General features: G+C 49.3%; 2 long non-coding RNA genes across 2 annotated transcripts in view; both read right to left on the bottom strand.

Moving 5' to 3' along the window:
- Positions 1 to 3,719: 3,719 nt before the first annotated feature.
- LOC135974912 (uncharacterized) overlaps positions 3,720 to 22,357 on the bottom strand; it is a 52,738-nt gene continuing 34,100 nt past the window's right edge. The window contains exons 3-4 of the long non-coding RNA XR_010591975.1: positions 11,845 to 11,991; positions 3,720 to 6,542 (exon numbers count right to left, since the gene is read on the bottom strand). This is a non-coding gene — a long non-coding RNA (uncharacterized LOC135974912). The remainder of the gene's footprint in view (positions 6,543 to 11,844; positions 11,992 to 22,357) is intronic.
- On the bottom strand, positions 19,810 to 21,879 carry LOC135974913 (uncharacterized). Its single transcript, XR_010591976.1, has 2 exons — positions 20,952 to 21,879; positions 19,810 to 20,651 (listed from the first exon to the last, which is right to left on the bottom strand). It is a non-coding gene; the product is annotated as an uncharacterized LOC135974913 (long non-coding RNA).

Consider the following 22,357-nt stretch of genomic DNA (forward strand, 5'->3'; position numbering starts at 1 on the left):
AAATTCACAGGAGCCCGTGACCTGTTGGGGACTTTTACTAAAAATAATCGGGGGGAGGGGAGCTGATGGGGGATGACTGAAGTCCGGGGGGAGGGGCAGGGCGGCCGAGAGCCTGAGCCCTGCTGGCGGGGAGCAGTCCAGCACCCGCCACCTGTGGGGGGCTCAGCACTCACCACCGGTGGGGATTCAGATCCCGCTGCCCACGGTGGCTCGGAGCTCAGGGTCTCCCACTGCCCACAGTAGGTCAGAGCTCTGGGGCCAGCGGCTCAGAGCTCCAGGTGCCCCCACTGCAGAACAGTTTTCAGAGACACATACAACACTATACAAGCGAGAAAGAGGCTAAAGAGGCATTACAATTAAATGAAGAAAAGAAAATTGCCATTTTGTTGGTGGGTATCTTAATTCTTACTATTGACTAAGGTTAAGATTTTGTCACAGTTATATCTAGTAAAAATCATGGAGCGGTCACGGGCCATAAACAAAAATTCACAGGAGCCCATGACCTGTTGGGGACTTTTACTAAAAATAATCGGGGGGAGGGGAGCTGATGGGGGATGACTGAAGTCCGGGGGGAGGGGCAGGGCGGCCGAGAGCCTGAGCCCTGCTGGCGGGGAGCAGTCCAGCACCCGCCACCTGTGGGGGGCTCAGCACTCACCACCGGTGGGGATTCAGATCCCGCTGCCCATGGTGGCTCGGAGCTCAGGGTCTCCCACTGCCCACAGTAGGTCAGAGCTCTGGGGCCGGCGGCTCAGAGCTCCAGGTGCCCCCACTGCAGAACAGTTTTCAGAGACACATACAACACTATACAAGCGAGAAAGAGGCTAAAGAGGCATTACAATTAAATGAAGAAAAGAAAATTGCCATTTTGTTGGTGGGTATCTTAATTCTTACTATTGACTAAGGTTAAGATTTTGTCACAGTTAGATCTAGTAAAAATCATGGAGCGGTCACGGGCCATAAACAAAAATTCACAGGAGCCCATGACCTGTTGGGGACTTTTACTAAAAATAATCGGGGGGAGGGGAGCTGATGGGGGATGACTGAAGTCCGGGGGGGGGGGGGCAGGGCGGCCGAGAGCCTGAGCCCTGCTGGCGGGGAGCAGTCCAGCACCCGCCACCTGTGGGGGGCTCAGCACTCACCACCGGTGGGGATTCAGATCCCGCTGCCCATGGTGGCTCGGAGCTCAGGGTCTCCCACTGCCCACAGTAGGTCAGAGCTCTGGGGCCGGCGGCTCAGAGCTCCAGGTGCCCCCACTGCAGAACAGTTTTCAGAGACACATACAACACTATACAAGCGAGAAAGAGGCTAAAGAGGCATTACAATTAAATGAAGAAAAGAAAATTGCCATTTTGTTGGTGGGTATCTTAATTCTTACTATTGACTAAGGTTAAGATTTTGTCACAGTTATATCTAGTAAAAATCATGGAGCGGTCACGGGCCATAAACAAAAATTCACAGGAGCCCATGACCTGTTGGGGACTTTTACTAAAAATAATCGGGGGGGAGGGGAGCTGATGGGGGATGACTGAAGTCCGGGGGGGGGGCAGGGCGGCCGAGAGCCTGAGCCCTCCTGGCGGGGAGCAGTCCAGCACCCGCCACCTGTGGGGGGCTCAGCACTCACCACCGGTGGGGATTCAGATCCCGCTGCCCATGGTGGCTCGGAGCTCAGGGTCTCCCACTGCCCACAGTAGGTCAGAGCTCTGGGGCCGGCGGCTCAGAGCTCCAGGTGCCCCCACTGCAGAACAGTTTTCAGAGACACATACAACACTATACAAGCGAGAAAGAGGCTAAAGAGGCATTACAATTAAATGAAGAAAAGAAAATTGCCATTTTGTTGGTGGGTATCTTAATTCTTACTATTGACTAAGGTTAAGATTTTGTCACAGTTATATCTAGTAAAAATCATGGAGCGGTCACGGGCCATAAACAAAAATTCACAGGAGCCCATGACCTGTTGGGGACTTTTACTAAAAATAATCGGGGGGAGGGGAGCTGATGGGGGATGACTGAAGTCCGGGGGGGGGGGGCAGGGCAGCCGAGAGCCTGAGCCCTGCTGGCGGGGAGCAGTCCAGCACCCGCCACCTGTGGTGGGCTCAGCACTCACCACCGGTGGGGATTCAGATCCCGCTGCCCATGGTGGCTCGGAGCTCAGGGTCTCCCACTGCCCACAGTAGGTCAGAGCTCTGGGGCCGGCGGCTCAGAGCTCCAGGTGCCCCCACTGCAGAACAGTTTTCAGAGACACATACAACACTATACAAGCGAGAAAGAGGCTAAAGAGGCATTACAATTAAATGAAGAAAAGAAAATTGCCATTTTGTTGGTGGGTATCTTAATTCTTACTATTGACTAAGGTTAAGATTTTGTCACAGTTAGATCTAGTAAAAATCATGGAGCGGTCACGGGCCATAAACAAAAATTCACAGGAGCCCATGACCTGTTGGGGACTTTTACTAAAAATAATTGGGGGGAGGGGAGCTGATGGGGGATGACTGAAGTCCGGGGGGGGGGCAGGGCGGCCGAGAGCCTGAGCCCTGCTGGCGGGGAGCAGTCCAGCACCCGCCACCTGTGGGGGGCTCAGCACTCACCACCGGTGGGGATTCAGATCCCGCTGCCCATGGTGGCTCGGAGCTCAGGGTCTCCCACTGCCCACAGTAGGTCAGAGCTCTGGGGCCGGCGGCTCAGAGCTCCAGGTGCCCCCACTGCAGAACAGTTTTCAGAGACACATACAACACTATACAAGCGAGAAAGAGGCTAAAGAGGCATTACAATTAAATGAAGAAAAGAAAATTGCCATTTTGTTGGTGGGTATCTTAATTCTTACTATTGACTAAGGTTAAGATTTTGTCACAGTTAGATCTAGTAAAAATCATGGAGCGGTCACGGGCCATAAACAAAAATTCACAGGAGCCCATGACCTGTTGGGGACTTTTACTAAAAATAATCGGGGGGAGGGGAGCTGATGGGGGATGACTGAAGTCCGGGGGGAGGGGCAGGGCGGCCGAGAGCCTGAGCCCTGCTGGCGGGGAGCAGTCCAGCACCCGCCACCTGTGGGGGGCTCAGCACTCACCACCGGTGGGGATTCAGATCCCGCTGCCCATGGTGGCTCGGAGCTCAGGGTCTCCCACTGCCCACAGTAGGTCAGAGCTCTGGGGCCGGCGGCTCAGAGCTCCAGGTGCCCCCACTGCAGAACAGTTTTCAGAGACACATACAACACTATACAAGCGAGAAAGAGGCTAAAGAGGCATTACAATTAAATGAAGAAAAGAAAATTGCCATTTTGTTGGTGGGTATCTTAATTCTTACTATTGACTAAGGTTAAGATTTTGTCACAGTTAGATCTAGTAAAAATCATGGAGCGGTCACGGGCCATAAACAAAAATTCACAGGAGCCCGTGACCTGTTGGGGACTTTTACTAAAAATAATCGGGGGGAGGGGAGCTGATGGGGGATGACTGAAGTCCGGGGGGAGGGGCAGGGCGGCCGAGAGCCTGAGCCCTGCTGGCGGGGAGCAGTCCAGCACCCGCCACCTGTGGGGGGCTCAGCACTCACCACCGGTGGGGATTCAGATCCCGCTGCCCATGGTGGCTCGGAGCTCAGGGTCTCCCACTGCCCACAGTAGGTCAGAGCTCTGGGGCCGGCGGCTCAGAGCTCCAGGTGCCCCCACTGCAGAACAGTTTTCAGAGACACATACAACACTATACAAGCGAGAAAAAGGCTAAAGAGGCATTACAATTAAATGAAGAAAAGAAAATTGCCATTTTGTTGGTGGGTATCTTAATTCTTACTATTGACTAAGGTTAAGATTTTGTCACAGTTAGATCTAGTAAAAATCATGGAGCGGTCACGGGCCATAAACAAAAATTCACAGGAGCCCATGACCTGTTGGGGACTTTTACTAAAAATAATCGGGGGGAGGGGAGCTGATGGGGGATGACTGAAGTCCGGGGGGGGGGGCAGGGCGGCCGAGAGCCTGAGCCCTGCTGGCGGGGAGCAGTCCAGCACCCGCCACCTGTGGGGGGCTCAGCACTCACCACCGGTGGGGATTCAGATCCCGCTGCCCATGGTGGCTCGGAGCTCAGGGTCTCCCACTGCCCACAGTAGGTCAGAGCTCTGGGGCCGGCGGCTCAGAGCTCCAGGTGCCCCCACTGCAGAACAGTTTTCAGAGACACATACAACACTATACAAGCGAGAAAGAGGCTAAAGAGGCATTACAATTAAATGAAGAAAAGAAAATTGCCATTTTGTTGGTGGGTATCTTAATTCTTACTATTGACTAAGGTTAAGATTTTGTCACAGTTATATCTAGTAAAAATCATGGAGCGGTCACGGGCCATAAACAAAAATTCACAGGAGCCCATGACCTGTTGGGGACTTTTACTAAAAATAATCGGGGGGAGGGGAGCTGATGGGGGATGACTGAAGTCCGGGGGGGGGGGCAGGGCGGCCGAGAGCCTGAGCCCTGCTGGCGGGGAGCAGTCCAGCACCCGCCACCTGTGGGGGGCTCAGCACTCACCACCGGTGGGGATTCAGATCCCGCTGCCCATGGTGGCTCGGAGCTCAGGGTCTCCCACTGCCCACAGTAGGTCAGAGCTCTGGGGCCGGCGGCTCAGAGCTCCAGGTGCCCCCACTGCAGAACAGTTTTCAGAGACACATACAACACTATACAAGCGAGAAAGAGGCTAAAGAGGCATTACAATTAAATGAAGAAAAGAAAATTGCCATTTTGTTGGTGGGTATCTTAATTCTTACTATTGACTAAGGTTAAGATTTTGTCACAGTTAGATCTAGTAAAAATCATGGAGCGGTCACGGGCCATAAACAAAAATTCACAGGAGCCCGTGACCTGTTGGGGACTTTTACTAAAAATAATCGGGGGGAGGGGAGCTGATGGGGGATGACTGAAGTCCGGGGGGAGGGGCAGGGCGGCCGAGAGCCTGAGCCCTGCTGGCGGGGAGCAGTCCAGCACCCGCCACCTGTGGGGGGCTCAGCACTCACCACCGGTGGGGATTCAGATCCCGCTGCCCATGGTGGCTCGGAGCTCAGGGTCTCCCACTGCCCACAGTAGGTCAGAGCTCTGGGGCCGGCGGCTCAGAGCTCCAGGTGCCCCCACTGCAGAACAGTTTTCAGAGACACATACAACACTATACAAGCGAGAAAGAGGCTAAAGAGGCATTACAATTAAATGAAGAAAAGAAAATTGCCATTTTGTTGGTGGGTATCTTAATTCTTACTATTGACTAAGGTTAAGATTTTGTCACAGTTATATCTAGTAAAAATCATGGAGCGGTCACGGGCCATAAACAAAAATTCACAGGAGCCCATGACCTGTTGGGGACTTTTACTAAAAATAATCGGGGGGAGGGGAGCTGATGGGGGATGACTGAAGTCCGGGGGGGGGGGCAGGGCGGCCGAGAGCCTGAGCCCTGCTGGCGGGGAGCAGTCCAGCACCCGCCACCTGTGGGGGGCTCAGCACTCACCACCGGTGGGGATTCAGATCCCGCTGCCCATGGTGGCTCGGAGCTCAGGGTCTCCCACTGCCCACAGTAGGTCAGAGCTCTGGGGCCGGCGGCTCAGAGCTCCAGGTGCCCCAACTGCAGAACAGTTTTCAGAGACACATACAACACTATACAAGCGAGAAAGAGGCTAAAGAGGCATTACAATTAAATGAAGAAAAGAAAATTGCCATTTTGTTGGTGGGTATCTTAATTCTTACTATTGACTAAGGTTAAGATTTTGTCACAGTTAGATCTAGTAAAAATCATGGAGCGGTCACGGGCCATAAACAAAAATTCACAGGAGCCCGTGACCTGTTGGGGACTTTTACTAAAAATAATCGGGGGGAGGGGAGCTGATGGGGGATGACTGAAGTCCGGGGGGAGGGGCAGGGCGGCCGAGAGCCTGAGCCCTGCTGGCGGGGAGCAGTCCAGCACCCGCCACCTGTGGGGGGCTCAGCACTCACCACCGGTGGGGATTCAGATCCCGCTGCCCATGGTGGCTCGGAGCTCAGGGTCTCCCACTGCCCACAGTAGGTCAGAGCTCTGGGGCCGGCGGCTCAGAGCTCCAGGTGCCCCCACTGCAGCTCAGAGCTCCAGGTCCCACCTCTGCCTGCGGCAGCTCGGAGCTCCAGGGATGGCGGCTCGGAGCTTGGGGTCCCCCCGCTGAGGCTCAGAGCTCTGGGTTTCCCCACCACCCAGAGCGGCTGGGAGCTGTGGGGGGCCCCCCTGCCACCTGCGGCAGAGCTGTGGGGCCCCTGGGACTGAGGTGGAAAATGTCACAGAGGTCTCTGGAAGTCACAGAATCCCTGACTACTACTTCAAGTGGTGTCCCTGTGAGTGCTCCACTCTAGGTGTCGGTGCGTCCCTGCGCCGGAGATCGGAGATTTTTCGTAGCAGTGCTCGGTCGGGACACGCACATGCAGTTGCTGTCTCGCATTGCTGTTGGCGCCTCATGTAGCGCGCGTACAACCCAACCCCTTCAGTTCCTTCTCAACCGTCCTCAGCTGCAGACGGAGCTCCGTGGCGGTGCTGCCTCTTTGATAATTTCTGAAAAAAAACAAATTTAGATAGTAGTTTAGTACTTTAGTCTTTAGATAGTTCTTCTTAGAGACTTTTCTTACCAAATATATATATATATATATATGTAGTTTTTTTTTCTTTCACCCTAATCCATTCCCAAGGCTCCAACTTCCAAAACTTCTGGGAAGCGAGCCATGAGCTCTCCGAAGTGGGACTCTTACAAAAAGAGAGCTTTTCCAGCGAGGTCTTTCCCTCCGTGCCGAGCTCAGCCAGAGAGATCACCTATGAGGCACCGGGCACCTCTGGCACCGTGCCCCCGCGGACATCTGCCAAGCCCCAAAACGCTGAATTGGAGTCGAGACGTCATGTCTCATCCATGGCACCGACAACTCCGGTGCGGGACTCAGCGCAGAAACCAGCACCGCCACCAATGCCACCGGCACCAACTCACTTGTCGACTCCAGCAGACAGACCGAAAACGGCACCGACCGTCACCACAAAGACTGACCGCAACTCTAACGCGGCACTGGTGCAATTCCTACACCAGCACAACATAGCGGTCTCCTCGGTACCGCAGTCACCACTGCTCGGCGCTGAACCTTCCCCAAGCCGCAGATCTGAGCAGCCTCCTTCACCTCCCGCTCCTCAGTCCCAGCATAGTGACCAGGAAGGAGATGTGCACGACAGCCACTTCTCTTCCCAACACTCCTCGCCAACACAGAGGAGACCTCCATGGAAGGCTACCAAACCTAAGTCTCATTACTCTGGCCAGATGCAGCCCTGGTATGGACAACCCTGGCCCTATCCATCACCACCTTATCCAATGCAATGGCCTCCATGGGCCACATACAGGAACCACTACACCAGATCCTCCACCCCAGCGAGATGGGAAATCAGATCACCTCCACCCTCGCCAAGCAGAGAAACCTTGGAGATCCCTGAGGAAGAGATGGAGGAGGAAGGGGCAATCTCTGAAATAGACCAGGACAATACCCCATCTGCCCATAATTCATCCTCCTCACCGGATGAAGCGGTTATACACCAACCCCAACAGCATCCGATGATCTGAAGCATTCCAGGAACTCTTCAAGAGGGTAGCGAAAAATCAAGAGATCGCTTTACAGGAGAAACAGCATAAATTGCTGCTAATCCTACAAACCTCTGCACCAACTAAGATTGCCCTCCCCATAGTTGAGGCCATAAGGGAGCCTGTGGAGGCCATATGGCAAAAAACGGCATCAGCACCACCCACCAGTAAAAGGGCCGCTAGGAAATATTTTGTCCCAGCCAAGGGGATGGACTTTCTGTTTATGCACCGTCAACCCAACCCTCTGGTGGTGGAGACTGCCAATTATTGAGCAAGCAACCTCAATTCCGTTCCATACCACAGGATAAGGAACACAAAAGACTAGACCTGTTTGGGCGCAAGATATATTCATCAGCCACTCTCCAATTCAGTCTCTCCAATTACTCTGCTCTCTTAGCTAGTTATGACTACTCTAACTATACCAAATTACAGGATCTCATAGAAGATCTCCCTGAGCAGAAGCGTCCTCAGCTTAAGGCCATCATCAGAGGGTCAGATAATAGTTCGCACAACGTTAGAGGCCTCAATGGATGTGGCAGACACAGCTGCTCGAACAGTGGCCACAGCAGCGATCATGAGAAGGGCATCCTGGCTGCAGGCATCTGGGATCCCAAAAGAACTGCAGCTAAAAGTGGAGGACCTTCCCTTTGATCGGGAAAAGCTTTTCTTGTCCAAAACAGAGGACGTACTCCATACCACGAAAGACTCTCGGGCCATGTTGCGTACACTAGGCACATACAGCCTGCCTAATAAGCGTTGACGTTACACATCATACCAGAGACCACGAGCTACCTTTTTCCACTGTCAACAGCAATGGCACTTGGGTCAAAATAGAACCAAACAACGATCACAGAGACAGCAGGCCCCGCAGAATCAGGCCTCGTCCACCTAACCATCTACATCCAAGCCACAATTTTGAAGTATTGGTCGAGGGTCCGAACGATCTCATCCCAATTATAGCGCTCCTGGACACTCCTACCCACACATTTGGCCACCACTTGCGCCCCTTTTACCATGTTTGGGCTGCTATAACAACGGACCAATGGGTGCTGGGGATCATAAGATCCGGGTACACCATCCCTTTCATATCCATCCCACCCACCCTTCCCCCTTCTCCGTCCCTCTTCAGGGACCCCTCTCACGAGCACTTTCTACAACAGGAAGTGGACCACCTCCTGCAGCTGGCTGCCGTAGAATCAGTTCCAAATCAATACCAAGGGAAGGGTTTTTATTCCAACTATTTCCTTACAGAGAAGAAAAGTGGTGGATGGAGACCAATCTTAGATCTTCGGAAACTCAACAAATTTGTACGCAACCACAGGTTCAAAATGGTCACTTTGGCTACAAAGTGCTAGACGGGGGGGACTGGTTCTCAGCACTCAACCGTCAAGTTGCATACTTTCATATTACGATACATCCAGCTCACAGACTATTCCTGAGGTTCACAATAGGATCCAGCCATTACCAATATCGAGGTCTACCTTTTGGCCTATCCACTGCCCCCCAAGTTTTCTCAAAAACACTCGTGGTAGTAGCAGCATACTTACGATACAAGGAGTAAGAACATAAGAGCGGCCGTACCGGGTCAGACCAAAGGTCCACCTAGCCCAGTATCCTATCTAGCGACAGTGGCCAATGCCAGGTGCCCCAGAGGGAGTGAACCTAACAGGCAATGATCAAGTGATCTCTCACCTGCCATCCATCTCCACCCTCTGACAAACAGATGCTAGGGACACCGTTCCTTACCCATCCATGCTAATAGCCATTAATGGACTTAACCACCATGAATTTATCCAGTTCTCTTTTAAACCCTGTTATAGTCCTAGCCTTCACAACCTCCTCAGGTAAGGAGTTCCACAAGTTGACTGTGCGCTGCGTGAAGAAGAAGTTCCTTTTATTTGTTTTAAACCTGCTGCCTATTAATTTCATTTGATGACCCCTAGTTCTTGTATTATGGGAATAAGTAAATAACTTTTCCTTATCCACTTTCTCCACATCACTCATGATTTTATATACCCCTATCATATCCCCCCGTAGTCTCCTCTTTTCCAAGCTGAAGAGTCCTAGCCTCTTTAATCTCTCCTCATATGGGACCCGTTCCAAACCGCTAATCATTTTAGTTGCCCTTTTCTGAACCTTTTCTAGTGCCAGTATATCTTTTTTGAGATGAGGAGACCACATCTGTACGCAGTATTCGAGATGTGGGCGTACCATCGATTTATACAAGGGCAATAATATGGTCTGTCTTATTCTCTATCCCCTTTTTAATGATTCCTAACATCCTGTTTGCTTTTTTGACCGCCTCTGCACACTGCGTGGACATCTTCAGAGAACTATCCACGATGACTCCAAGATCTTTTTCCTGACTTCTTGTAGCTAAATTAGCCCCCATCATATTGTATGTATAGTTGGGGTTATTTTTTCCAATGTGCATTACTTTACATTTATCTACATTACATTTCATTTGCCATTTTGTTGCCCAATCACTTAGTTTTGTGAGATCTTTTTGAAGTTCTTCACAGTCTGCTTTGGTCTTAACTATCTTGAGCAGTTTAGTATCATCTGCAAACTTTGCCACCTCACTGTTTACCCCTTTCTCCAGATCATTTATGAATAAGTTGAATAAGATTGGTCCTAGGACTGACCCTTGGGGAACACCACTAGTTACCTCTCTGCATTCTGAGAATTTACCATTAATTCCTACCCTTTATTCCCTGCCTTTTAGCCAGTTCTCAATCCATGAAAGGACCTTCCCTTTTATCCCATGACAGCTTAATTTACATAAGAGCCTTTGGTGAGGGACCTTGTCAAAGGCTTTCTGGAAATCTAAGTACACTATGTCCACTGGATCCCCCTTGTCCACATGTTTGTTGACCCCTTCAAAGAACTCTAATTGATTAGTAAGACACAATTTCCCTTTACAGAAACCATGCTGACTATTGCTCAACAATTTATGTTCTTCTATGTGTCTGACAATTTTATTCTTTACTATTGTTTCGACTAATTTGCCCGGCACTGACGTTAGACTTACCGGTCTGTAATTGCCGGGATCACCTCTAGAGCCCTTTTTAAATATTGGCATACATTAGCTATCTTCCCTTACTTAGACTATTGCCTACTGAAAGGTACCAACCGAAAAGAAATGGCATGTATGGTACAAACAACCGTAGACTTCCTCCACCAGTTAGGGCTACAGATAAACAAAAAGAAATCCACCCTAGAACCAACTCAACACCTAGTGTTCACCGGAGCCTACTTCGACTCCATACAAGCCAAGGCAATACTACCAAACCACAAGTTCGTCACATTGACCGCTCTCATTTCCATGGTCACCATCAGTCCACAAACTTCAGTGAGGACTTGTCTTCAGATTCTGGGACACATGGCTACAACTTTTGTCGTAAAGTATGCAAGACTCCATATACGCTGCCTGCAGAGGTGGTTGAGCATAGTCTATGCACCCAGCAAACACAGACTAAGCAAAAGAGTGACACTACTGCCAAAGGTCATTGCCTCAGTACAATTGTGGACAAAACCGGAGAATGTTTGCTCAGGGATCACTTTTCAACAGGACTCCCCATCCGTCGTCATCACAACGGATGTATCCCTGATAGGCTGGGGCACCCATTTGGGTCACCACACCATACAGGGCAAGTGGTCCGTGACGGAAACTCCCTTACACATCAACCTCCTAGAACTTGAAGCGGTACACAACGCGTGCCATCACTTCCTCCCACTCATACGAAACAAATCGATTCACATTCTGACTGACAACATGGCATGCGTGTTCTAGGTCACCAAGGTGAAGCTCGTTCTCACTTCTTATGCACAGAAGCCATGAACTTATGGAACTTGTGCATCCACAACAATATAAACATCATGGCATCTTATCTATCGGGATGCCAAAACACTACAGCGGATACGCTCAGCCGGCACTTCTCAGAGGAACACAAATGGGAAATACACGACAGTGTCCTCAGCGTGATATTCCGCAAATGGGGCTACCCAGTAATAAACCTATTTGCATCAGCGACAAACCACAAGTGTCCACTATTCTTCTCCAGGGCAGGCCTAGCACCAGGATCATTAGGGGATGCCTTCCTCATCCTGTGGAACACATCACTCCTCTACGCCTTCCTGCCGATACCACTGATCGCACGAGTCATCCACAAGATATGACTCGACAGAGCATACATCATTCTCACTGCCCCCACATGGGCCAGAGAGACTTGGTTCCCTTACCTGTCACGTCTCGCAGTCTGTGCCCCACAACCACTGCCTTTACGGACGGACCTCCTGTCTCAGAACAAGGGCCGGACACTCCTCCAGATTTGGGTGAAGTTCCATCTCAAAGCGTGGCTCCTGTGGGTTCTAACATGGAGAGCTAAACTGTTTGGAGAAAGTGAAACATGTATTACTAAATAGCCATCGATCCTCCACTAGGAATACTTACCTTCAGAAGTGGAAGAGATTCTCTCTATGGTGTCAACAAAAACAATTAGATGCGACCATGGCGCCTCTACCTACCATCTTAGACTACATATTAGAATTTAAAGAATCGGGCTTAGCCATAAGTTCAATCAAAGTATACCTGGCCGCCATTACGTCCCTTCGTGATCAAATAGAGGGAGTGTAGCAGCAATGGACTCACCCCTGTGGGGCCTCCTGCTGGTTGTCTCTGGGAATTAGCTCACCAGTCTCTGGAGCGCCCTCTTCAGGCCAGTGTCCCGCTGCCGCTTGGCCCCCGTGTCCCTCCTGGACCCGGTGCCTCGTTCTCTGGGGTATTGCCCCCTGGCCGTACACCCCTTAGTCTCAGGGTCTCCCCTCTCTGGAGAACCTCCACCCCCTATCTCCACCTTGCCTCAGTCATAGGCTACTGCCAGTCACCAACCAGCCCCCGTTCCCTCGGACAGACTGCAGTATAAGCCACTCATCACAGGCAAAGGGGGTTTGGACCTGCTGCCTCTGCCTACCTGTGGGCTGCCCCCTGCAACCCCCAGTACCCGTTGGCCTTCTGCTAGGCCGCAGCCTGGGGCTTTCCAGGCTGGAGCCTCCCCAGCTCCTCTGCCCTTCCCCAGCCCTGCTCCACTCAGGTACTCTGCTCAGGTCCCTGCAGCCAGGTCCCTCTCCCTCTCAGAAGCTAGAGGGAGGCTCCTGAGCTCCCCGCCTCTTATACAGGCCAGCTGTGGCCTGATTGGGGCGTGGCCCAGCTGCAGCCACTTCCCAATCAGCCCAGCTTTTCCCCTGCCACAGCCCTTTCCCAGGGCTGTTTTAAGCCCTTCAAGGCAGGAGCGGGTGACCACCCCGCTACAGGGAGCATCAGTTTTTGCTCACCCAACTGCATGGTGCTTCCTAACAGGTATATAGAACATATATCCAGAAGTACATCAACTTACACATAAACCATGTACTCAAATGCTTCACAAGACCACCCTTTGAACCACTAGCGACTTGCTCTCTCTTACGTATGTCAGTGAAGGTCACGTTCTTGGTGGCTATCACGTCTGCTAGATGGGTCAGTGAAATAGGGGTTCTGCCATTAGTGCTCCTTATACCGTGTTCACCAAAGACAAAATCATGTTACAGCCTCACCCAAAATTCTTGCCCAAAGTAGCTACACTCTTCCATGTTAACCAACCTATAAGTTTACGTGCGTTCTATCCCAAACCACATAAGGATCCACAAGAGGCCACCTTACACATGCTAGATATCAGATGGGCTGTAGCGTTCTACTTGGACAGATCCAAACCATTTCGCAAGTCGCTAAGACTATTTATCTCCACAACAGAGCACTTCAAAGGTTCCGTGATATTGACCCAAAGACTATCTCAATGGATCTCCACCTGTATCCAAACTTGCTACCAAATACACAACAAAGAACCCCCTTTGGGCATCAGATCCCATTCTACTGGAGCCATGGTGACATTGATAACATTCCTAAACAATGTCCCTTTAATAGATATATGTAGAGCTGCAACCTGGACATCAGAGCACACTTTTGCAAAACACTATGCCATCACCCAAGGCTCTATTTCAGACACTATAGTTGGCCTTACCATGATCTCATCCATTACTCACATATAACTCTGAAGCCCTACCGTCCCTCGGGGGGCACTGCTCTATAGACACCTAAAGTGGAGCACACACAGGGACACCACTCGAAGAAGAAGAAGAAGTTACTCATCTTGTGCAGTAACTGAGGTTCTTCGAGATGTGTGTCCCTGTGGGTGCTCCACGACACCCCACCCCACCCTCTACTTTGGAGTTCACACAACCGAGCTCTGTGGTAGAGAAGGAATGGAAGGGATCAGGTCGTGCGCACGCTACATGAGGCGCCAACGGCAACGCGAGACAGCTACTGCACACGTGCGCCCTGACCGAGCATTGCTACGAAAAATCTCTAATCGGTGCAGGGATGCACTGACACCCACAGGGACACCACTCGAAGAACCATCGATACTGCACAAGGTGACTGACTACTTCTTCTGTGATCTCTGTGACATAAGCTTATTCTTACTAATGACTTAACTTTCTCCAGTACTTCCCATCCTGAAGGTCAAAACACTTTGCAGCATGTGTTAGCATAATTTTCATGGGTTTATGACAGTAAGGCATGTTAAAATGTGCACAAAGTGGCTCCAAATCTGAAGACAACTTCCAACAGGAGACACTTAACAGAAATACTGTGGCCTAACCATAAAGCAGTATTTAACCCTCTGCAGTCCGTGACTAGGCATATAAAGACAGTAGCTGCATTAGCAAAAAGATTTCTTTGCATATCCAACCAATTGCAGTTAATATATTTGAACACAGCATTGCTAGCTTTTGCAATTTTATTGCAAGATTCTCAATATTTGGTATTCTTAATACCAATCTCCTGCTCCTGGAATCATACAATTACATGAGGGTCTCAGCTTTTATTTCTAGCCTTCATCGTTGTTGACAAAAGCTTGAAAACTTAATTGCTAAAGGCTTAAAAACTAGAAAGCAAATAAACAAAATTTCCAAAATTTCCTCTTGTACATTTTTGGGGCCTGACTCACGATTCTTGAATGCTTGGAATTGGCAATACTGTGAACCCCTTTTTTCACCATTTTATTCACAAAAAATAACCATATGGGGACTGAGTTTGTAGGTCTCAAAAAGGAGATAATTTTGTTTTCCATTATGGATATAATTTAGTCTGACATGAAAAGTAGCGTCTGTGTCTTGAAGAGTAGTTAACAGTGTTTAGGATAGAACTTTTGCTCCCATTTTCATAGAATCATAGAAGTGTAGGGCTAAAAGGGATCTAGAGAAGTCATCAAGTCCAGCCCTCTGTGCTGAGGCAGGACAAAGTAACCCTAGACCAGTGGTCCCCAAACTTTTTACCTCGCCCCCCCCTTACCCCTGTATGCGCCCAAGCCGGGAGGAGGGCCACAGATCCAGGAGGGGGGGATGTGGACAAGGGTAAGGGGGGCCCGAGGCAGGGGCCATAGCTGGGGGCAGGCATGGAGCCTTGGATGCAGGGCTGGTAGACAGGACCCCGGGCCAGGAGTGGAGCCCCGGGCACAGGGCCGGTAGATGGGACCCAGGGAGCAGAGGCCCAGGCGCGGGGCTGGGAGCCGGGGCTAGGAGCAGTGCCCCGGGAGCCGAGGCTGAGGCCTGGAGCAGAGCTAGGTGACTCCTGCCCCCCCTCGCCCCCCCGTGGGGGCTGACCCAGGCCCCAGTCGCCCCCCCCCGAATGTCCCCAGAGGGGCGTGCCCCACACATTGGGGACCTCTGCTCTAGACCATCCCTGACAGGTGATTGGCTAACTAGTTCTTAAAAACCTCCAATGACGGGGATTCCACAGTCTCCCTTGGAAGTCTGTTCCAGTGTTTAACTATCCTCAGAGTCAGGCTATGTCTACGCTGCACTTTTGTCGTTAAAACTTTTGTCAGTTAGGGGTGTGGAAAAAACACCACCTTGACCAACAAAAGTTTTAACGCAAATCCGGTGTGGACAGCCCTTTTTCAGTGGGACACGCTCTCCCGCCAACAAAGCTACTGCCCCTTGTAGGGAGTGGTTTTATTTTGTCGGCCGACAAAAGCGGCTACACTGCGTGGCAAGGCTTTAGCGGCACAGCTGTGCCGCTGTAAGCTGTGCAGTGTAGACATAGCCTTAGGAAAACTTTCTAATATCTAACCTAAATCCCTTTTGCTGCAGAGTAAGCCCATTGCTTCTTGTTGTACCTTCTGTGGAGAAGAGTTGATCGCTGTCTTCTTTATAACAACCCTGCTCATATTTGAAGACTGTTATCAGGTCCCCCCTCAGTCTTCTTTTTTCAAGATTAAACATGCACCGTTTTTTTAACCTTTCCTCATAGGTCTGGTTTTCTAAATCTTTCATCATTTATGTTTCTCTCCTCTGGACTCTCTCCAATTTGTCTACATCTTTCCTAATGTGCGGTGCCCAGAACTGAACACCAGACTCCAACTGAAGTATCATCAGCGCTGAGTAGAGCGGGACAATTACCTCCCATGTCTGACATACGACACTCCTGTTAATACACTCCAGAATGATATTAACCCTGTTCACAACTTCATCATGTTGTTGACTCATATTCAGTTTGTGATCCACTATAATCCCCAGATCCTTTTCAGCAGTACTACCACCTGGCCAGTTATTCCCCATTTTGTAGCTGTGCATTTGATTTTTCCTTCCTCTGTGAAGTACTTTGCACTTGGCTTTATTGAATTTCATGTTAGTGATTTCAGGCCAATTCTCTAATTTGTTGAGGTCAATTTGAATTCTAAGCTTGCCCTCCAGAGTGCTTCCATCCCTTCCCAGCTTGGTGTCATCTGCAAATTTAATAAGCATGCTCTCCATTCCATTATCCAAGTCATTCATGAAAATACCAGACTCACGACAGACTCCTGTCTGATCCCACTAGATGCATCCTCCCAGTTTGACAGGAACCATTGGTAAATACTCTTTGAGTACAGTCTTTCAACCGGTTCTGCACCCACCTTATAGTAGTTTCACCTAGACCACATTTCACTAGTTTGCTTATGGGAATATCATTATTTCATTACTTATAGATTCCAAGGCCAGAAGGGACCAATGTGATCATCTAGTCTGACCTCTTGTAGAACACAGGCCAGAGACCTGCCCCACAATAATTCCTAGAGCAGATCTTTTAGAAAAACATCCAATCTAGATTTAAAAATTGTCAGTGATGGAGAATCCACCACAACCCTTGGTAATTTGTTCCAATGGTTAATTACCCTCACAGTTAAAAATGTACACCTTATTTCCAGCCTGAATTTGTCTAGCTTCAACTTCTAGCCATTGGATCGTGTTATAACTTTCTCTGCTAGATTGAAGAGCCCATTGTGATAGATTTGTTCCCCTTGTAGATACTGTGACAGACCCAGACCAGTGGGGTACAGGAGTCTGGTAGAGGGCAAATATACTGGTCACTGGATGAGCAGTTTTCTGTTCCCGGAGTGACCAGAGCAGGGGCTGCACTAGAGTAATCAGGAACCTGCTAGAACCAGTTAAGGCAGGCAGGCTAATTAGGACACCTGGAGCCAATTAAAAGAAGCTGCTAGAATCAATTAAGGCAGGCTAATCAGGGCACCTGGGTTTTAAAAGGAGCTCACTTCATTTGTGGTGCGAGTGTGAGGAGCTGGGAGCAAGAGGCACAAGGAGCTGAGAGTGAGAGGGTGAGGGTGTGCTGCTGGAGGACTGAGGAGCACAAGTGTTATCAGACACCAGGAGGAAGATCCTGTGGTGAGAATAAGAAAGGTGTTTGGAGGAGGCCATGGGGAAGTAGCCCAGGGAGTTGTAGCTGTCCTGCAGCTGTTACAGGAGGCACTATAGACAGTTGCAGTCCACAGGGCCCTGGGCTGGAACCCGGAGTAGAGGGCGGGACCGGGTTCCCCCCAAACCTCCCAATTGACCTGGACTGTGGGTTCTTCCAGAGGGGAAGGTCTCTGGGCTGTTCCCCAACCCACATGGTGAATCTCTGAGGCAAGAAAATCTGCCAATAAGCGCAGGACCCACCAAGATAGAGGAGGGACTTTGTCACAATACTTATAGACTGTGATCAAGTCACCCCTTAACCTACTCTTTGTGAAGCAAAATATATTGTGTTCTTTGAGTCTATCGATACAAGGAATCCTTGAATTCTTCTCATGGTTCTTCTCTGAACCCTCTCCAATTTATCAACATGCTTTTTGAATTGTGGACACCAGAACTGATGTAGTATTCCAGGAGCGGTCACACCAGTGCCAAATACAGCCTTTCTGCTTCTACTCGAGATTCCTGTGTTTATGTATCCCAGGATCACATTAAGTTTGCGGATGATACCAAACTGGGAGGGATTGCAACTGCTTTGGAGGACAGGGTCGTAATTCAAAATGATCTGGAGAAATGGTCTGAGTTAAACAGGATGAAGTTTAACAAAGACAAATGCAAAGTGCTCCACTTAGGAAGAAAAAATCAGTTTCACACATACAGAATGGGAAGAGACTGTCTAGGAAGGAGTACGGCAGAAAGGGATCCAGGGGTTATAGTGGACCACAAGCTAAATATGAGTCAACAGTGTGATGCTGTTGCAAAAAAAGCAAACATGATTCTGGGATGTATTAACAGGTGTGTTGTGAGCAAGACACGAGAAGTCATTCTTCCGCTCTACTCTGCTCTGGTTAGGCCTCAGCTGGAGTGTTGTGTCCAGTTCTGGGCACCGCATTTCAAGAAAGATGTGGAGAAATTGGAAAGGGTCCAGAGAAGAGCAACAAGAATGATTAAAGGTCTTGAGAACATGACCTATGAAGGAAGGCTGAAAGAATTGGGTTTGTTTAGTTTGGAAAAGAGAAGACTGAGAGGGGACATGATAGCAGTTTTCAGGTATCTAAAAGGGTGTCATAAGGAGGAGGGAGAAAACTTGTTCACCTTAGCCTCTAAGGATAGAACAAGAAGTAATGGGCTTAAACTGCAGCAAGGGAGGTTTAGGTTGGACATTAGGAAAAAGTTCCTAACTGTCAGGGTGGTTAAACACTGGAATAAATTGCCTAGGGAGGTTGTGGAATCTCCATCTCTGGAGATATTTAAGAGTAGGTTAGATAAATGTCTATCAGGGATGGTCTAGACAGTATTTGGTCCTGCCATGCAGGCAGGGGACTGGACTCGATGACCTCTCGAGGTCCCTTCCAGTCCTAGAATCTATGAATCTATGAAAGGTTGAAAGAAGTGGGAATGTTTAGTGTGAAGAAGAGACGGCTGAGAGGAGATGTAAGTTTTCAAATACATAAAAGGTTGTTATAAAGAGGACAATGATCAATTTTTCTTTGTGTCCACCCAGGGCAGGACAAGATGTAATTGGCTTAGTTTGTGGCAAGAGATTCAGATTGGATATTAGGAAAAACTTTCCAACTCGAAGGATAATTAAGCAGTGTGACAGGTTACCTAGGGAGGTTGAGGAATCCCCATCATTGCAGGCCTTTAAGAACAGGTTGGACAAACACCTGACAGGGATGGTCTAGGTTTACTTGGCCCTGCCTCAGTGCAGGGGATGGACTAGATGATCTTTTGAGGTCCCTTCCAACCTTCCATTTCTATGATTCTGTACCTGAACTGAAATATTTGGCTCATGTATCCATTTGTAAGACACTTAAGAGTAGCAGCTGATATGCTGGACTGCAGGATGCTTATAAAAGACCTTTGATCAGTTGAAATTGTCTTAAATAAGAGCTATCAACTGCATACTAGTTTTCCAGTCTTTCAGGAAAAGCAGCGGGCAAGAAAAAGAAAAATCTTTCAGCTCTTCATTATACATAAAGGAACACTTTGTTTCTCACTGCAGGTCCCTTTTAGGTTGTAGTATTGCAGGGTGGGGTAGTAGAGCTGGGGAGAGCAAAGCTGGAAGTGGGCTTTATAAGGCCTGCTTGAGCCATCTGCAAATGTGTTTTTATAAAGTCCATTATTTCTGGTTCATTTTACTCACACTGTGAGGGGTAAGAGACGATCCTAGTTCTCCAGGGTTTTTTTGTGTTTTTTGAAATGGATTTTATGACTGATACTTTTTTTGAATTTTGGGACAACTTTAAATACAGTGTAACATCTTGTACTGAGTGTTCTGGTCTGTTTCTAGTGATGCATAGTACAGTATACTGTTGTGTCTGAGTGTCTTTGTGTTACTGACACTTCCTGTCCCTGTTCATGTGCCATATGTTGATTACAGACAAAGACAGAAACAGAGAGGCAGGAAATTGTTTCTCATTTTGAACGACATCATCAGATTCTGAAGGAGGAAGAGCAGCGTCTTCTGGGAGAGCTGGATGAGATGGAAAAGGTCATTCAGGAGTCAAAGAATGAATATGTTACTAAACTGTCCGAGGAAATAGCATACTATGATAAATACATAACTGAGAGGAAGGAGGCGTGCGAGAAGACACCAGCGGAAATATGCACGGTCAGAGAAGTTGCATTCTAAGTATAGAAAAAAGGGAGGCTCCTTTGCCCTAACATGGGACTTCAGGGTTCTGAACTCGTTATCTATTTGTATTTTAGTGGAGTGCCAGCTCTACAACGTTAAGGTTTAGCATCACTTTCTGTTTAAAATCCAAGTGCTCTAAAATCCACATTTAATTTGGATGGTCTTGAAAATCACTATACCTGATGGGAGTACAAGGTAGAGTACTAGGTCCACATTTTTGGTCATTTCAACAACATACAGTCCCGTCCCCCCCAAAAACAAACAAACAAACCCTAAAACAATAGTAATTACAAAATCATCGCGCTCTTCTGAAGTTTTTTTGCACACACTGGACTCTGAGTCTCCCCAAACTGTGATCATCCCTCTGGGGAAGCAATATTTCCAAAGCTATTCAGAGTGAAGTTTGGAACTGCAGATCAGTTCTAGTTAAGCTGGTGTGCTAAAGTCAGTAAAGTGTGCACATGCAGCAAGAGAAGGTCTGTTGCAAGCTGGAAGGGTTGTAGGCAATCTGTAATCACAGTGAGTGAGTGTCTCAAGGTGACATGCTGTGGCCCCTGAACCTGAAAAACACCCATACACGGTGAGTCTAAGGCCTTGGCTACACTTACCCGCAAGTTCGACGGCTGGAAATCGAACTTCTGGGTTCGACTTATCGCGTCTAGTCTGGACGCGATAAGTCGAACCCGGAAGTGCTCGCCGTCGACTGCGGTACTCCAGCTCGCCGAGAGGAGTACCGCGGAGTCAACGGGGGAGCCTGCCTGTCGAGTGTGGACCAAGGTAAGTTTGAACTAATTCGAACTAAGGTACTTCGAACTTCAGCTACGTTATTCACGTAGCTGAAGTTGCGTACCTTAGTTCGAATTAGGGGGGGTAGTGTAGACCAAGCCTGAGTCCTTCCTTTGGGAGCTTTCAGGGAATCTGCGTTGTTCCTTGCATTGTGCAGGGGCCATTTTTGGACATTTTGCCCTGAAACCAAAGTTTCTGGTTTGAGCCGTATTTCAAAGTGCGTTAAAATCCCCATGCAGACTCTGATTTTACTTTAGAAATAATGTCAAGGAAATTAGAAGTGTCTAGTAAGCAGTTAGGATAGTGTAATTGGGCTCCTCAATCACTTACTTAACAATGAATTGAGTGTGATCAGAGGAAAGCAAGTCATTGGGTCATTTGGTCAAGGGATGGACAGACAGCCCCTTTCAAGAGCTGTTCATAACATTTTCAGATTCTTAAAACTCTTTTGGTGCAGAGCTAGGAAATGGGTGTGTGTTTGGCGAGGGGGTTGTTGGAGCAATGCAGAGGGCTGGGGAGCTGGGAGGGTGCAGAGCAATGGCTTTCATCCCTTGCCAACCTTTGCCCATTAGGGCTGTGCTCTGGCACAGCTACCGAGGGGCCCACACCCTTGTTGTGTAATGGATTGTCCAGTCAGTGTTTTTGAAAATCCAGTTCAATGACTAGAGCTTTGACGAGGAACTGGATTTCCAAAAGTCATTTTTCTATAATCCCTCAATGACTAATGGATCATCCTTAAGGGATCCATTGTTCTCTGGGAGCTCAGAAGTGTGGACAGGAGGAAATTTGGGCATGTTCCCTTTTAGTGACATGCTGTGAGAGAAGAAAAGTGGAGCCATTTCTGCCCTCCCCCCTTTCCTTACAAATATTCCCCACACACACACACATCCCTGAACAGTTCCTCTCCCTGGGTGATCCACTGGGCTGAGGGAAGGGATTCAGGGGCTTCCCTTTCCTCCACTGCACCCCAGTCAGGGGAAGGAACCCAGAACCTCCTCCTCAGGCTGCCCCCCATCAGCAGGGAAGGAGATCCGGGCTCACCCTCCTCTCCCCTGCCCCCCATCCCTCCCCATGCTGCCATTCCTTGGCTAATGGGGAGATCAGAGCAGTGTGTGGGGAGGCAAAGAGGTGGTCAAACCTGTGCAGTGGGGGGATGTAGGGGGCTTCAGCTCTGCCTCCCAACATCCATACATCCCCCATTTCTGTCCTTCCTTCAAAACATGCCCCCCAGTGCTGAGACTGTGATGGGGAGCTGGAAATAAGCATGTTCAGTGCATGGCACAGGCACAGTGCTACGATGGGATAGGGAGCAGAGAACAAGCATGCTTGGAGTATGCACCAAGTTCTGTGCTATGCTAACACCTGGTTGAGGAGGTGAGAACAGGCACATTGGTGCATGGCACAGGCCTACAAGCACTGGCAGTGATGTGAGATGAAACACCCACTGAGATGAATGGAGCAGTCACACCTCTCATAGATATCATTTCAGGCTGTGTTCATCTGCAT

The sequence above is a fragment of the Chrysemys picta genome, chromosome 12 (genome assembly GCF_011386835.1).
Source record: "Chrysemys picta bellii isolate R12L10 chromosome 12, ASM1138683v2, whole genome shotgun sequence".
Lineage (NCBI taxonomy): Eukaryota > Metazoa > Chordata > Testudines > Emydidae > Chrysemys > Chrysemys picta.